The 10,719-nt window shown below is 37.8% G+C and overlaps 1 pseudogene; it reads left to right on the top strand.

Annotated features, from left to right (window-relative positions):
- Window positions 1-575: 575 nt before the first annotated feature.
- LOC120172656 lies at window positions 576-8,099 on the top strand (annotated as a pseudogene).
- Window positions 8,100-10,719: the final 2,620 nt, after the last annotated feature.

Genomic DNA, 10,719 nt, shown 5'->3' with positions numbered 1-10,719 from the left:
CTGTAGCATGCGTTACAATTTTTTATTTTTTTTTAATTCAAATAAATTAAATTGCAAGATAAAAAAATACATTAAAATTATATATATATAAATACTAATTGTTTTGTATTTTTTTTGATTTTTTTCTGCTTTTTTATATTTTTTTGATTTTTTTTAAATTCAAATAGATTAATTTGCAAGATAGATAAAAATACATTGAAATTAGATAAATAAACATACAAATTTTTTGAAATATAAAACTACAACAAACATAAAAACATAAAAAATACTAATAAAAACATAGAAAATACTAATTTACAATATTATTATGAAATGTAGTTTTCTTATTTATTTGTATTTTCGTATTGTTATTTATGAATATTTTATTTAAGTTTTTTATCTTGATATTTATTAAAAATATATATATATTTTATTTTATATTTTTAAAATTAATATTATAATAGTTAAATATTATAAATAAAATAGATTTAATGATAATATAAAGATAACACTAAAGATAAATTATTGTTTCATCTCTACAGTAAAAATAGAGATACGCTATAGTAGAAATGAGCATTGGAGATGGCCTGAATGTAATTGTGGGTTCTCCAGGTTCTCTCTCTTTGGTCTTCGGTTTCCTCAGCCATCGTTGACCTGGTCTCCATTTTTACTTCAAAATAAAGAAAACTAAATGAAAATACCAAACCTTTAATTAACTTGGAGAGGGAAAAAAAGCTGATTTTTTGGTTATCTTTTTGGTCTCTGAATTTAGCAGATCTGCTGAAAGTTTCTGCTAAACTTAGAGGAAGGATATTTAGAGTTAGGGTTTTGGTTTTCTTCGAAGATGATGATATCAAGAGGTTTATTTGGGTGGTCACCACCCCACGTACAACCGTTGACACCAGTATCGGAGGTTTCGGAGCCGCCGGAATCGCCTTCTCCGTACTTGGATACGAGTGCGGAAGCAGCAGGTGCAGTGGCGCAGGTGGAGGCGGAGGAGGAAATGGAGGAGGCTGAAGAGTTGGAGCCGCCACCTGCTGCTGTTCCTTTCTCGAGACTCTTCGCCTGTGCTGACCGGCTTGATTGGGCTCTCATGATCGTTGGATCGCTTGCTGCTGCTGCTCACGGGACCGCTCTCGTTGTTTACTTGCATTACTTTGCGAAGATCGTTCATGTTCTTGGAATGGGTCCGGGGCCGGAGAGATTGGATGAGCAATTTGAAAGGTTTACAGAGGTTAGTTATTTTATTTATTCAAAAAGTGAAAAGCCTAAAATTTGCGATTTTAAAGGCTTACCTTAGTGTTTTAATTTTAGAGAGATGGAGAAATTAGGGGAGATGGACCAGTTTAGCTTTGAAGTGGATCAATAGGAAATTTTGTGGTGTAAAAAAGCATGAAATGTTGGAAATCTGGTTTATAGATATTACTGGTTATTGCTTGCATAGGGTTAGGTATTTGCTATGGTAGAATATTGTTGTTTTAATTTTTTGCGTGGATGGATAGTCTTTAAACTGTGTCACACAGACTCTTCATTTTTTACTTAAAAATACCTGTGTATAGACATGATCCTCCATATATATGAAAACTTAGGAAGATTTGTATCAGACACTTCCTTATCTGACACACAACCCTAAACCCCGATAACACATCCATCGACTACTTTTTCTTCCACTGGGATGGGAACAGGGAGGTTCTTTCACATTCTAGATGTAAGGCATCATTACAAAAAAAAGTTAGCATTACGGAAGGGTAGGGTGTGCATCTTTATATTTTTCAAGCCTTGCGTATTTGTGGAGCAATAAACAGAAGGAAGGGGAAAAATGGGTAGTGAACTACAAAAAGAATGGAATTTTTGATATAATGGTTTGGTTAATTGCAAATCAAGCTGCCACATTTTTGTTGTAGTACCAGTTACATGCTATGGGCATTGAGCTATGTAGCCAGTAGCTATTCTCTCATGTAGTTTTTATTATGGATGCATGTAAACTGATTCTATGTGATTATCTCTGTTTGGTAGCAAATAATATTTTGTTTTAATTGTTTCCTTGAAATATAGAAATTCTCTATCTGCTGGGTTAAGTCTGGATTGCCTTTATTCCTAAGAGGTGTTAATTGGTAATATAATGTGCAAATAACTTGGGACAATGCAAGTCATCTTTTTTGGCTTGAGTTTTCTGTCTGATTGGTCTCTTCTTTTGCTTAATCTAAGCAACTATCATTTGTAGTTTCCTTCAGACACTCTGTTGTTTGTACTTGTGCTTATCACCAACGTTTCATTCTTGTTCTGTAGCTTGCTTTAACTATTGTTTATATTGCTGTGGGCGTTTTTGCTGCTGGCTGGATCGGTAAGTTGATTATCAAAATCAGTTATTGCTTCATTTCCGTTTTCTTCTGATTGATGCATTGTTTCTGCCATCTGTCGCTGACTTGCTCTGTCTAATAAAGAGGTTTCATGCTGGATTCTGACGGAGAACGGCAAACTGCAGTCATCAGGTCAAACTATGTAAAAGTTTTATTGAACCAAGATATGAGCTTTTTTGATACTTACGGGAATAATGGAGACATAGTGAGCCAAGATTGAGTGATGTATTGCTCATTCAGTCTGCTCTCAGTGAAAAAGTATGTTCAGTCACATGTGGATTTCCCTACTTTTTTAATAATTTATTCTCTGGTGGGATTTCCTTTCAGGTGTTTGCTCTAATACTAATATTCCTATGATGATACAGGTTGGGAATTACATTCATAACATGGCCACATTTTTCAGTGGTGTAATTATTGGTTTTATCAACTGTTGGGAGATCACACTCATAACTCTAGCCACTGGTCCATTCATTATTGCTGCTGGAGGCATATCCAATATATTTCTTCATAGGCTTGCTGAGAACATTCAAGATGCTTATGCTGAGGCAGCTAGCGTTGCTGAACAGGTTTTTCTCTAATCTTCTGGATCCACACCTTTTTGACCAAACTTAATTTTGTTAATATTGTTATTTTGAGTTAGAATTGGCTCTTTTGCTTAATTTCCATTTAGATTGAGTTGATCAAAATGCATAAAATGACTTAAGAGTGCAGTTACCATGATATTTTAACTACAATGAGTTTATTTGAACTGGTTGTTAATATAAGGACCCGTGGACTAAATTTTACTAGTTATTTTGTATTTGAAACAGAAAACGACCCAATGATTCCTGATATTTATAGGAACCTTTAGATGCGTAGCCTAGGAGCCTCTTTGGCCCGGCTGGAGTTGTGGGAAAAATGTTCTGCTAGATTTAAAGGTGTTGTTAAATTTAAATTCCTTGAGTTAACTAAGAATGTCTTTTGTTATTTGAAGTTTCGACTGAACTTGTCAACCAGTTATCACATAGAGGTTCTTGTTAGAAGATCCAATTTTGGGTTTCAACTTTCACCCCGTGAAAAGCTGATCTGCAGTTTCTATAGAAGCTATAAGAATACTTTATTAAAACTCTGTTTAAACTTTGAACACTGCTTCTGCTTTCTGGGCTGAAGAAGTTGCCTTAAAGCCTGGTAGAACTTGCACTAGACATTTTCTTTATTATCCATGCATTATGCATATTATATCTTTGAGGGTTCAATCGTGTTGAATTTTTTGAAATGGTGACATGAATTCTTTGTTGAACTTCATTTTCTCCTGAGAATCAACCTACTGTATGGATAAGCACAGTAGGAAGTGATGCTAATATAGACATGGCTTTCGTTTTTTTTGCAGGCAATCTCTTACATTAGGACTTTGTATGCATTTACTAATGAAACTTTGGCCAATATTCTTATGCGACCTCATTGCAAGCACTTTGAGATATGGTATATTGATTAGTCTTGTGCAAGGCCTTGGCTTGGATTTACATATGGGCTTGCAATATGTTCTTGTGCCTTACAACTTTGGGTTGGAAGGTTCCTGGTCACACATAATAGAGCTCATGGTGGTGAAATAATAACAGCTATCTTTGCTGTAATTTTAAGTGGCCTGTAAGCATCAGTTTCTCTCTTTTTTCCTGATCTGTTTTTATCTATACTTTTTTACTGATCTTTCCGTATTGTGCAGTGGACTGAACCAAGCTGCAACAAATTTCTATTCATTTGACCAAGGAAGAATCGCTGCTTATAGACTTTTTGAGATGATTAGTCGTCATCCTCTGGTTCTAATCTGAGAGGGACATTCTACCCTCCCTTCAAGGAAATATTGAGTTTCGCAATGTATATTTTAGTTATCTCTCTCGTCCTGAAATCCCTATATTGAGTGGATTTTACCTCACTGTACTGCTAAAAAGGCTGTGGCCCTTGTTGGCAGAAATGGCTCTGGGAAAAGTAGTTATTCCACTAATGGAACGGTTCTATGATCCCACATTAGGTATTATGTTCATATGATTTATGTATCACACTGCAGTGGCATGCCATTTTGGTGTTGAAATCATTGCTCGGTGATGAGCCAACCTTCATGATTTAAACAATTTTATTTTCTATGATTTAGGGGAAGTCCTTCTAGACGGAGAGAACATTAAAAACCTAAAGCTGGAGTGGCTGAGAAGCAAAATAGGGCTTGTTACTCAGGAACCTGCCTTACTTAGTTTGAGCATAAAAGATAATATTGCTTATGGGCGAGATGCTTCGCTTGATCAAATTGAAGAAGCTGCAAAAATAGCACATGCACATACGTTTATTAGCTCACTTGAGAGAGGATACAGACACAGGTGAAATATGGAAGAACAAGATATACTATTTTGCCAATCTTACTGATCATCTTGATTATTTCTCATTTGTGTCATTTTGTTAAAATCAATTTAATGTGACTACAGGTGGGTAGGGCTGGCTTAACATTGACAGAAGAAGAAAAAATCAAACTTTCTATTGCTAGAGCTGTGCTTTTGAACCCGGCAATCCTTTGCTTGATGAGGTTACTGGTGGACTTGATTTTGAAGCTGAAAGAACTGCTCAGGAAACTATAGATCTTCTGATGTTGGGGCGTTCAACTATAATAATTGCTCGACGTCTAAGTCTCATAAGAAATGCTGATTATATAGCTGTGATGGAGGAGGGTCAGCTGGTTGAAATGGGTACACATGATGAGTTACTAGCCTTGATGGCTTGTATGCAGAGCTCCTAAAATGTGAAGAGGCAGCAAAACTTCCAAGGAGGTAACCAGTACTATATATGCTTTATTAAGAAAGCTGGAAGGCTATGGAATTCTATTTCTTGTCAGTGATTTTTCTTAGTTTAGATTAAAGAAAGGCTCCTTTGTTTCTATATTCTAAATTCTGGGTTTTATGTTTTTTCCCCCTTTTTCAGGACGCCAGTTAGGAACTACAAGGAGATGTCAACTTTCCAGATTGAAAGGAGTCTTCATCAATTTACAGCTTTCAAGAATCATCATCTCCAAAATTGATCAAATCACCATCTCTTCAAAGAGTTCCTGGTGTATTTCGGACCCATGATGGTGCTTTTAACTCGCAAGAATCACCTAAGGCTCATAGTCCCCACCAGAGAAAATGCATGAAGATGGTTTGCCTGTGGATGGTAATGATAAGGAACCATCAATCAAGAGGCAGGATAGTTTCGAAATGAGGCTACCTGAGTTGCCCAAGCTTGACGTTCAGTCTACCCAGAGGCAGAAATCTAACTGTTCTAACCCAGAATCTCCTGTATCACCCCTTCTGACTTCTGATCCTAAAAGTGAACGTCTCATTCTCAGACTTTAGTCCTCTCGGTCACTCTGGCGACATCCCAATTAAAGCTAAGGAAGCACATCATAAGGAAGCTCCATCCTTTTGGAGGTTAGCACAGCTTAGTTTCGCAGAGTGGCTCTACGCTGTGTTGGGAAGCATTTGCAGCAATCTTTGGCTCTTTTAATCCACTTCTTGCTTATGTATCTCTTTGATAGTAACAGCATATTATAGGCGTCAGGAACATCATCACTTACGGGATGAAGTAGACAGGTGGTGTTTGATAATTGCCTGTATGGGTATAGTAACTGTTGTTGCCAACTTTCTGCAACACTTCTACTTTGGCATTATGGGGGAAAAGATGACTGAACGAGTTCGCAGGATGATGTTCTCAGGTATCTGAGTCTTCAAATCAATATTGCAAACTTAATAGACTGCTGAATTCAATGCACACTGTTTACCATGTTTTGCCTACCATTGACAGCAATGCTGCGGAATGAAGTTGGATGGTTTGATGAAGAAGAGAATAATGCCGACACCTTGTCGATGCGATTGGCAAATGATGCTACATTTGTACGGGCGGCTTTTAGCAATCGGCTTTCAATATTTGTGCAGGACAGTACTGCTGTTATTGTTGCTTTGCTAATTGGGTTGTTGCTACATTGGCGGTTGGCACTTGTGGCGTTTGCAACCCTGCCAGTTCTAACTGTCTCTGCTATTGCACAGGTTTGCATATCTTCTACTATTATTAATTCACTTCATTATTGAAAAAACAAGTGGAGTTTCTAGAGAGTCGTGCAAGTTAATTGTTCTCAATTCCATGTATCATGTTTTTGTTTCTTATCGAAATTGGATGGAAGATTGTCCATGTCCAATTTCTGAACTGTTGCATACTTAAATGTTTCAGAAATATGGCTAGCCGGATTTCTAAGGGAATCCAGGAGATGCATGGGAAGGCATCATTGGTCCCTCGAGGATGCCGTGAGAAACATTTACACCGTGTAGCTTTTTGTGCCGGTAATAAGGTAATGGAGCTCTACAGGTTGCAGCTGAAGAATATTGAAAAAGAGCTTCTTTCATGGAATGGCAATAGGGTTTGCATTCGGCTTTTCTCAGTTCCTTCTTTTCGCCTGCAATGCTCTTCTCCTTGGTACACTGCTCTCTGTGTTAAAAGAGGCTATATGGATCTGCCTACAGCTATCAAGGAGTACATGGTTTTTTTCTTTTGCAACTTTTGCACTGGTGGAGCCATTTGGATTGGCACCATACATTCTCAAGAGACGGGAATCTCTCGCCTCAGTGTTTGAAATTTTGAGCGAGTCCCTAAAATCGAGCCAGATGAAACTCGGCATTGAAGCCACCTAATGTATATGGGAGCATTGAGTTGAAAAATGTTGATTTCTGCTATCCTACTCGTCCGAATGTTGGTATAAGCAATTTTAGTCTTAAAGTTAACGGCGGGACAAACTTTAGCTGTTGTTGGAGTTTCAGGATCTGGAAGAGTACGATAATATCTCTCATCGAGCGATTCTATGATCCAGTAGCAGGTCAGGTTCTACTTGACGGCGGGATCTAAAACAATACAATCTGAGGTGGTTGAGGAATCACTTAGTCTTGTTCAGCAGGAACCGATTATCTTCTCAACTACTATCAAGGAAAAATTATATATGCAAGGCACAATGCTAGCGAAGCCGAGATGAAAGAGGCTGCGAGAATAGCTAATGCTCACCATTTCATCAGCAGCTTGCCTCATGGTTACGACACGCATGTTGGCATGAGGGGTGTCGATTTGACCCCAGGACAGAAACAAAGAATGTATCGCTCGAGTGGTGCTAAAGAACGCTCCCATCTTATTGGACGAAGCTAGCTCATCCATTGAATCTGAGTCAAGCCGAGTGTGCAGGAGGCACTTGATACGCTGATAATGGGGAACAAAACTACCATTTTGATAGCCCATAGAGCTGCGATATGAGGCATGTTGACAACATCGTAGTAATTACGGTGGACGAATCGAGAAGAAGGGACACATGATTCTTTGGCAGCGAAAAATGGTTTGTATGTCCGCTTAATGCAACCCTCATTTTGGGAAAGGTTTGCGTCAGCACCGGTTGCTTTAGTTTGGCTTGTGATCGAGTGTACCTTACATCGGTTCTTTTGTATATTACACATTCCACTCATTTGGATAGCCGGAACTACACCTAAAATTCCTGCATCAGAATGACACTTGGGTGATGATGCAACCTGTAACGATGTTCATTGAGGGTAGTAACGAGGTCAACTCCGGTGGGTAGCATTACATTGTTTAAAGATAGGGTTTAGAATTCAGGGTTTGTGAATTTGGGGTGATTGTTAGGGGAGATAGATCCATTCTTTTAAGGGGCCAAAGCAGCATTAGATCGGGGCTGACCTTTTGTCTCATGGTTATCAATTTTGTTTACTGATCCGGAAAGGGTTGATGATTTTAGAGATTTGAGGTGTGTTTTATTGAAATTGTTTCAATAGATTTCTGCAACTCTCTTTTACCAAAAACCTTGGATGATGCTAAGACAAAATTATTGGTGGAAACTGGAACAACTCCACATTTGATTTCTTTTTCTCATAGCAGAATGTAACAAAAGAGAACGGCAAGCACTTCTCTAGACCTATTATGCCTCTCAAGTTCATCCACAACACCGTAGATACTGCAATTTATGAAACAATGATTATTTAACCACAACATTTCATCAGAAAAGTAATGTAAATGTGGGTTAAGTGTCGAAGTGATCAAGTATATTGCTAAGATAAGAAAGCATCATAACCTGATGATTCAGCAGCTTAGGAAGTTTGAATCCCACGACGGAATTGAGTTGGACGAAGAAGCTTGTCCCTAGCAGAACAAAGCTTGGAACAATATCACTCATGCCTATCCGCTCGCTCGGTGATTCAACAGAACAAGTTTTCATTGACGACTGTCATTTTCCCAAGCTGTTTTCATTGGGAGTGATGTCTGCAACTATTCCTCCTCTCATACTCTCTTGAAGAAGAATAGGATCTATAATCTCAATCATTCTATCAGGGAAAGCTTTCATAACAAAGTTGTGAAGACTTAAACCTTCTTTGAACCTTTCATCAGTTGGCCTTTTTCCCGTAAACATCTCTAACAAGAGGATGCCATAATATACATCACCTTTGTTGACAACACATTCCCATACCATTCTTCAATTAGTTCATCACAAATATATATACAAGTAATTGAAGAGAAAAACACACTAATAATTGTAGAAGAAATTAGTACAATGTAATTACCTGGTGGTGCATAATGGTTTCCTCTTATGTCGAAGGACCTTTACTGATTTCCAGATGGTTAAGCGTGTCTATTGAAAGTATTTTTGCTAAGCCAAAGTCACTTATATGGCCAACCATTTCATCGTCGAGTAGAATATTGGTTGGCTTGAGGTCACAGTGAATGATTGAGATTTCACAACAATGATGTAAATATTGAAGTACATGAGCAAACATCCACAGCCACATCAAAACCTTTGAAAGAAGTTTAGGTTTCTCATCGTCTTCGATCCATTAATGGTCATAGGTGGATGCACCAATCCTCCAAACTTCCATTTCCATGAATTCATAAATCAAAGCTTTGAAATCATTGCCTTTGTAATAGAACCCCGAACAACTGTTAATACCTTGACAAGATTTCATTGTCGAATGTTCTTCAAGACCTCACATTCAGCTACGAAACTCCTCGATGCTCCACGATTCAAAGATTAAGCACCTTTATTGCAATTGTTGTCCACTATCTTCAAGAACTCCTTGAGTCAGAACCGAAACTTCCCGAACCAACCAAATTTTGCACTGAAATCCATCGGTAGCCCTTAAGGTGCTTTGGTATGATAATGTAAAAGCGAATTTTCTACACAAATTGTTGGTTTTTGCTCTTTTTTTCTTTATAAACCACATGAGGAGACAAGTAAAACCAAAGCCATCCCAAAAATTGCAACAATAATTGTAATTTTCGATTTCAGGCAAGTGTCTGAAGATTTTTTTCAAGTCACATTTTGACAGATGTAACCCAGGGATGCATCCACAAGCTTAATGTTTCCCTTAACGAACATAGCACTTGCATTCCTAAAACCTCCTTTTGGTACGACTCCCTCGAAATCATTGAATGACATATTTAAATACTTAATTGCCTAAGGTCTACAAGAAATTCAGGAATCCCACCTGAAAGATTATTGTGGATATGTCCAATGCCTCAAGGCCTCTCAATGAACTTAAAGATGATGGGATGGACCCTTCAAACAAATTGCCTTCCAAGAACAACTTCTCTAGACTTACGCAGCTACCAAGGTTATTTGGAAGTAGACCGGATAGCCTATTTTGAGAAACGTTCTATTGACCCCGATTTTTCAGTTTTTCTAGTCCATCAGGAAGCCCCAGTCAAACGGTTTGATGATAATTTTAGTAAATGGCCAAAGATGGGATTCCAAGTGCTTGAGAGGGTTTTCTCCACTAAGATGTTTTCAGAAAGATCCAAATAAAGCAACAGTTGACACTTACTTACACTTGGTGGAATGGAGCCCTGAAGATTGTTTGAATCTAAAGAAAGGTAGGTTAGCATTGTTAAATTTCCAATAGAATGGGGAATAGTCCCAGAGAGAGAATTATTAGTAGCTTGAAACATCTTTAGCTTTCGAAGCATCCAAATATCAAAGGGAATGGGGCCTGATAATTGATTCCTGAAGCAGCTAGTACTTCCAAATTGATGAGATTTCCAATCCCATTTGGGATTCTTCCTAATACTTTGTTCCCTGTTATTTGTAGTCTTAAAAGGGTTCTAGATAATTGGTAATGCATTGGGGAAGTACCCCTCCAAATTATTGAAGGCTATAGATAGAAATTCTAGCTTGGTATTGTTGACTAAAGCGCAAAAAAAATTCAAGTCGCCTTCTCTCCCATGTCCCAAATGGTTTTCGTATAGGATTAATATGGGAATTTTTTCCAGCTTTTCTAATGAAGTCACATCTCCGGTGAATTTGTTACCCCCAAATTCAAGTATATTGAGATTCGAGGCATTGGGT

The sequence above is a fragment of the Hibiscus syriacus genome, unplaced genomic scaffold (assembly GCF_006381635.1).
Source record: "Hibiscus syriacus cultivar Baekdansim isolate YM2019G1 unplaced genomic scaffold, ASM638163v2 tig00111877_pilon, whole genome shotgun sequence".
NCBI lineage: Eukaryota > Viridiplantae > Streptophyta > Magnoliopsida > Malvales > Malvaceae > Hibiscus > Hibiscus syriacus.
This window is presented reverse-complemented; position numbering and strand designations above follow the sequence as displayed.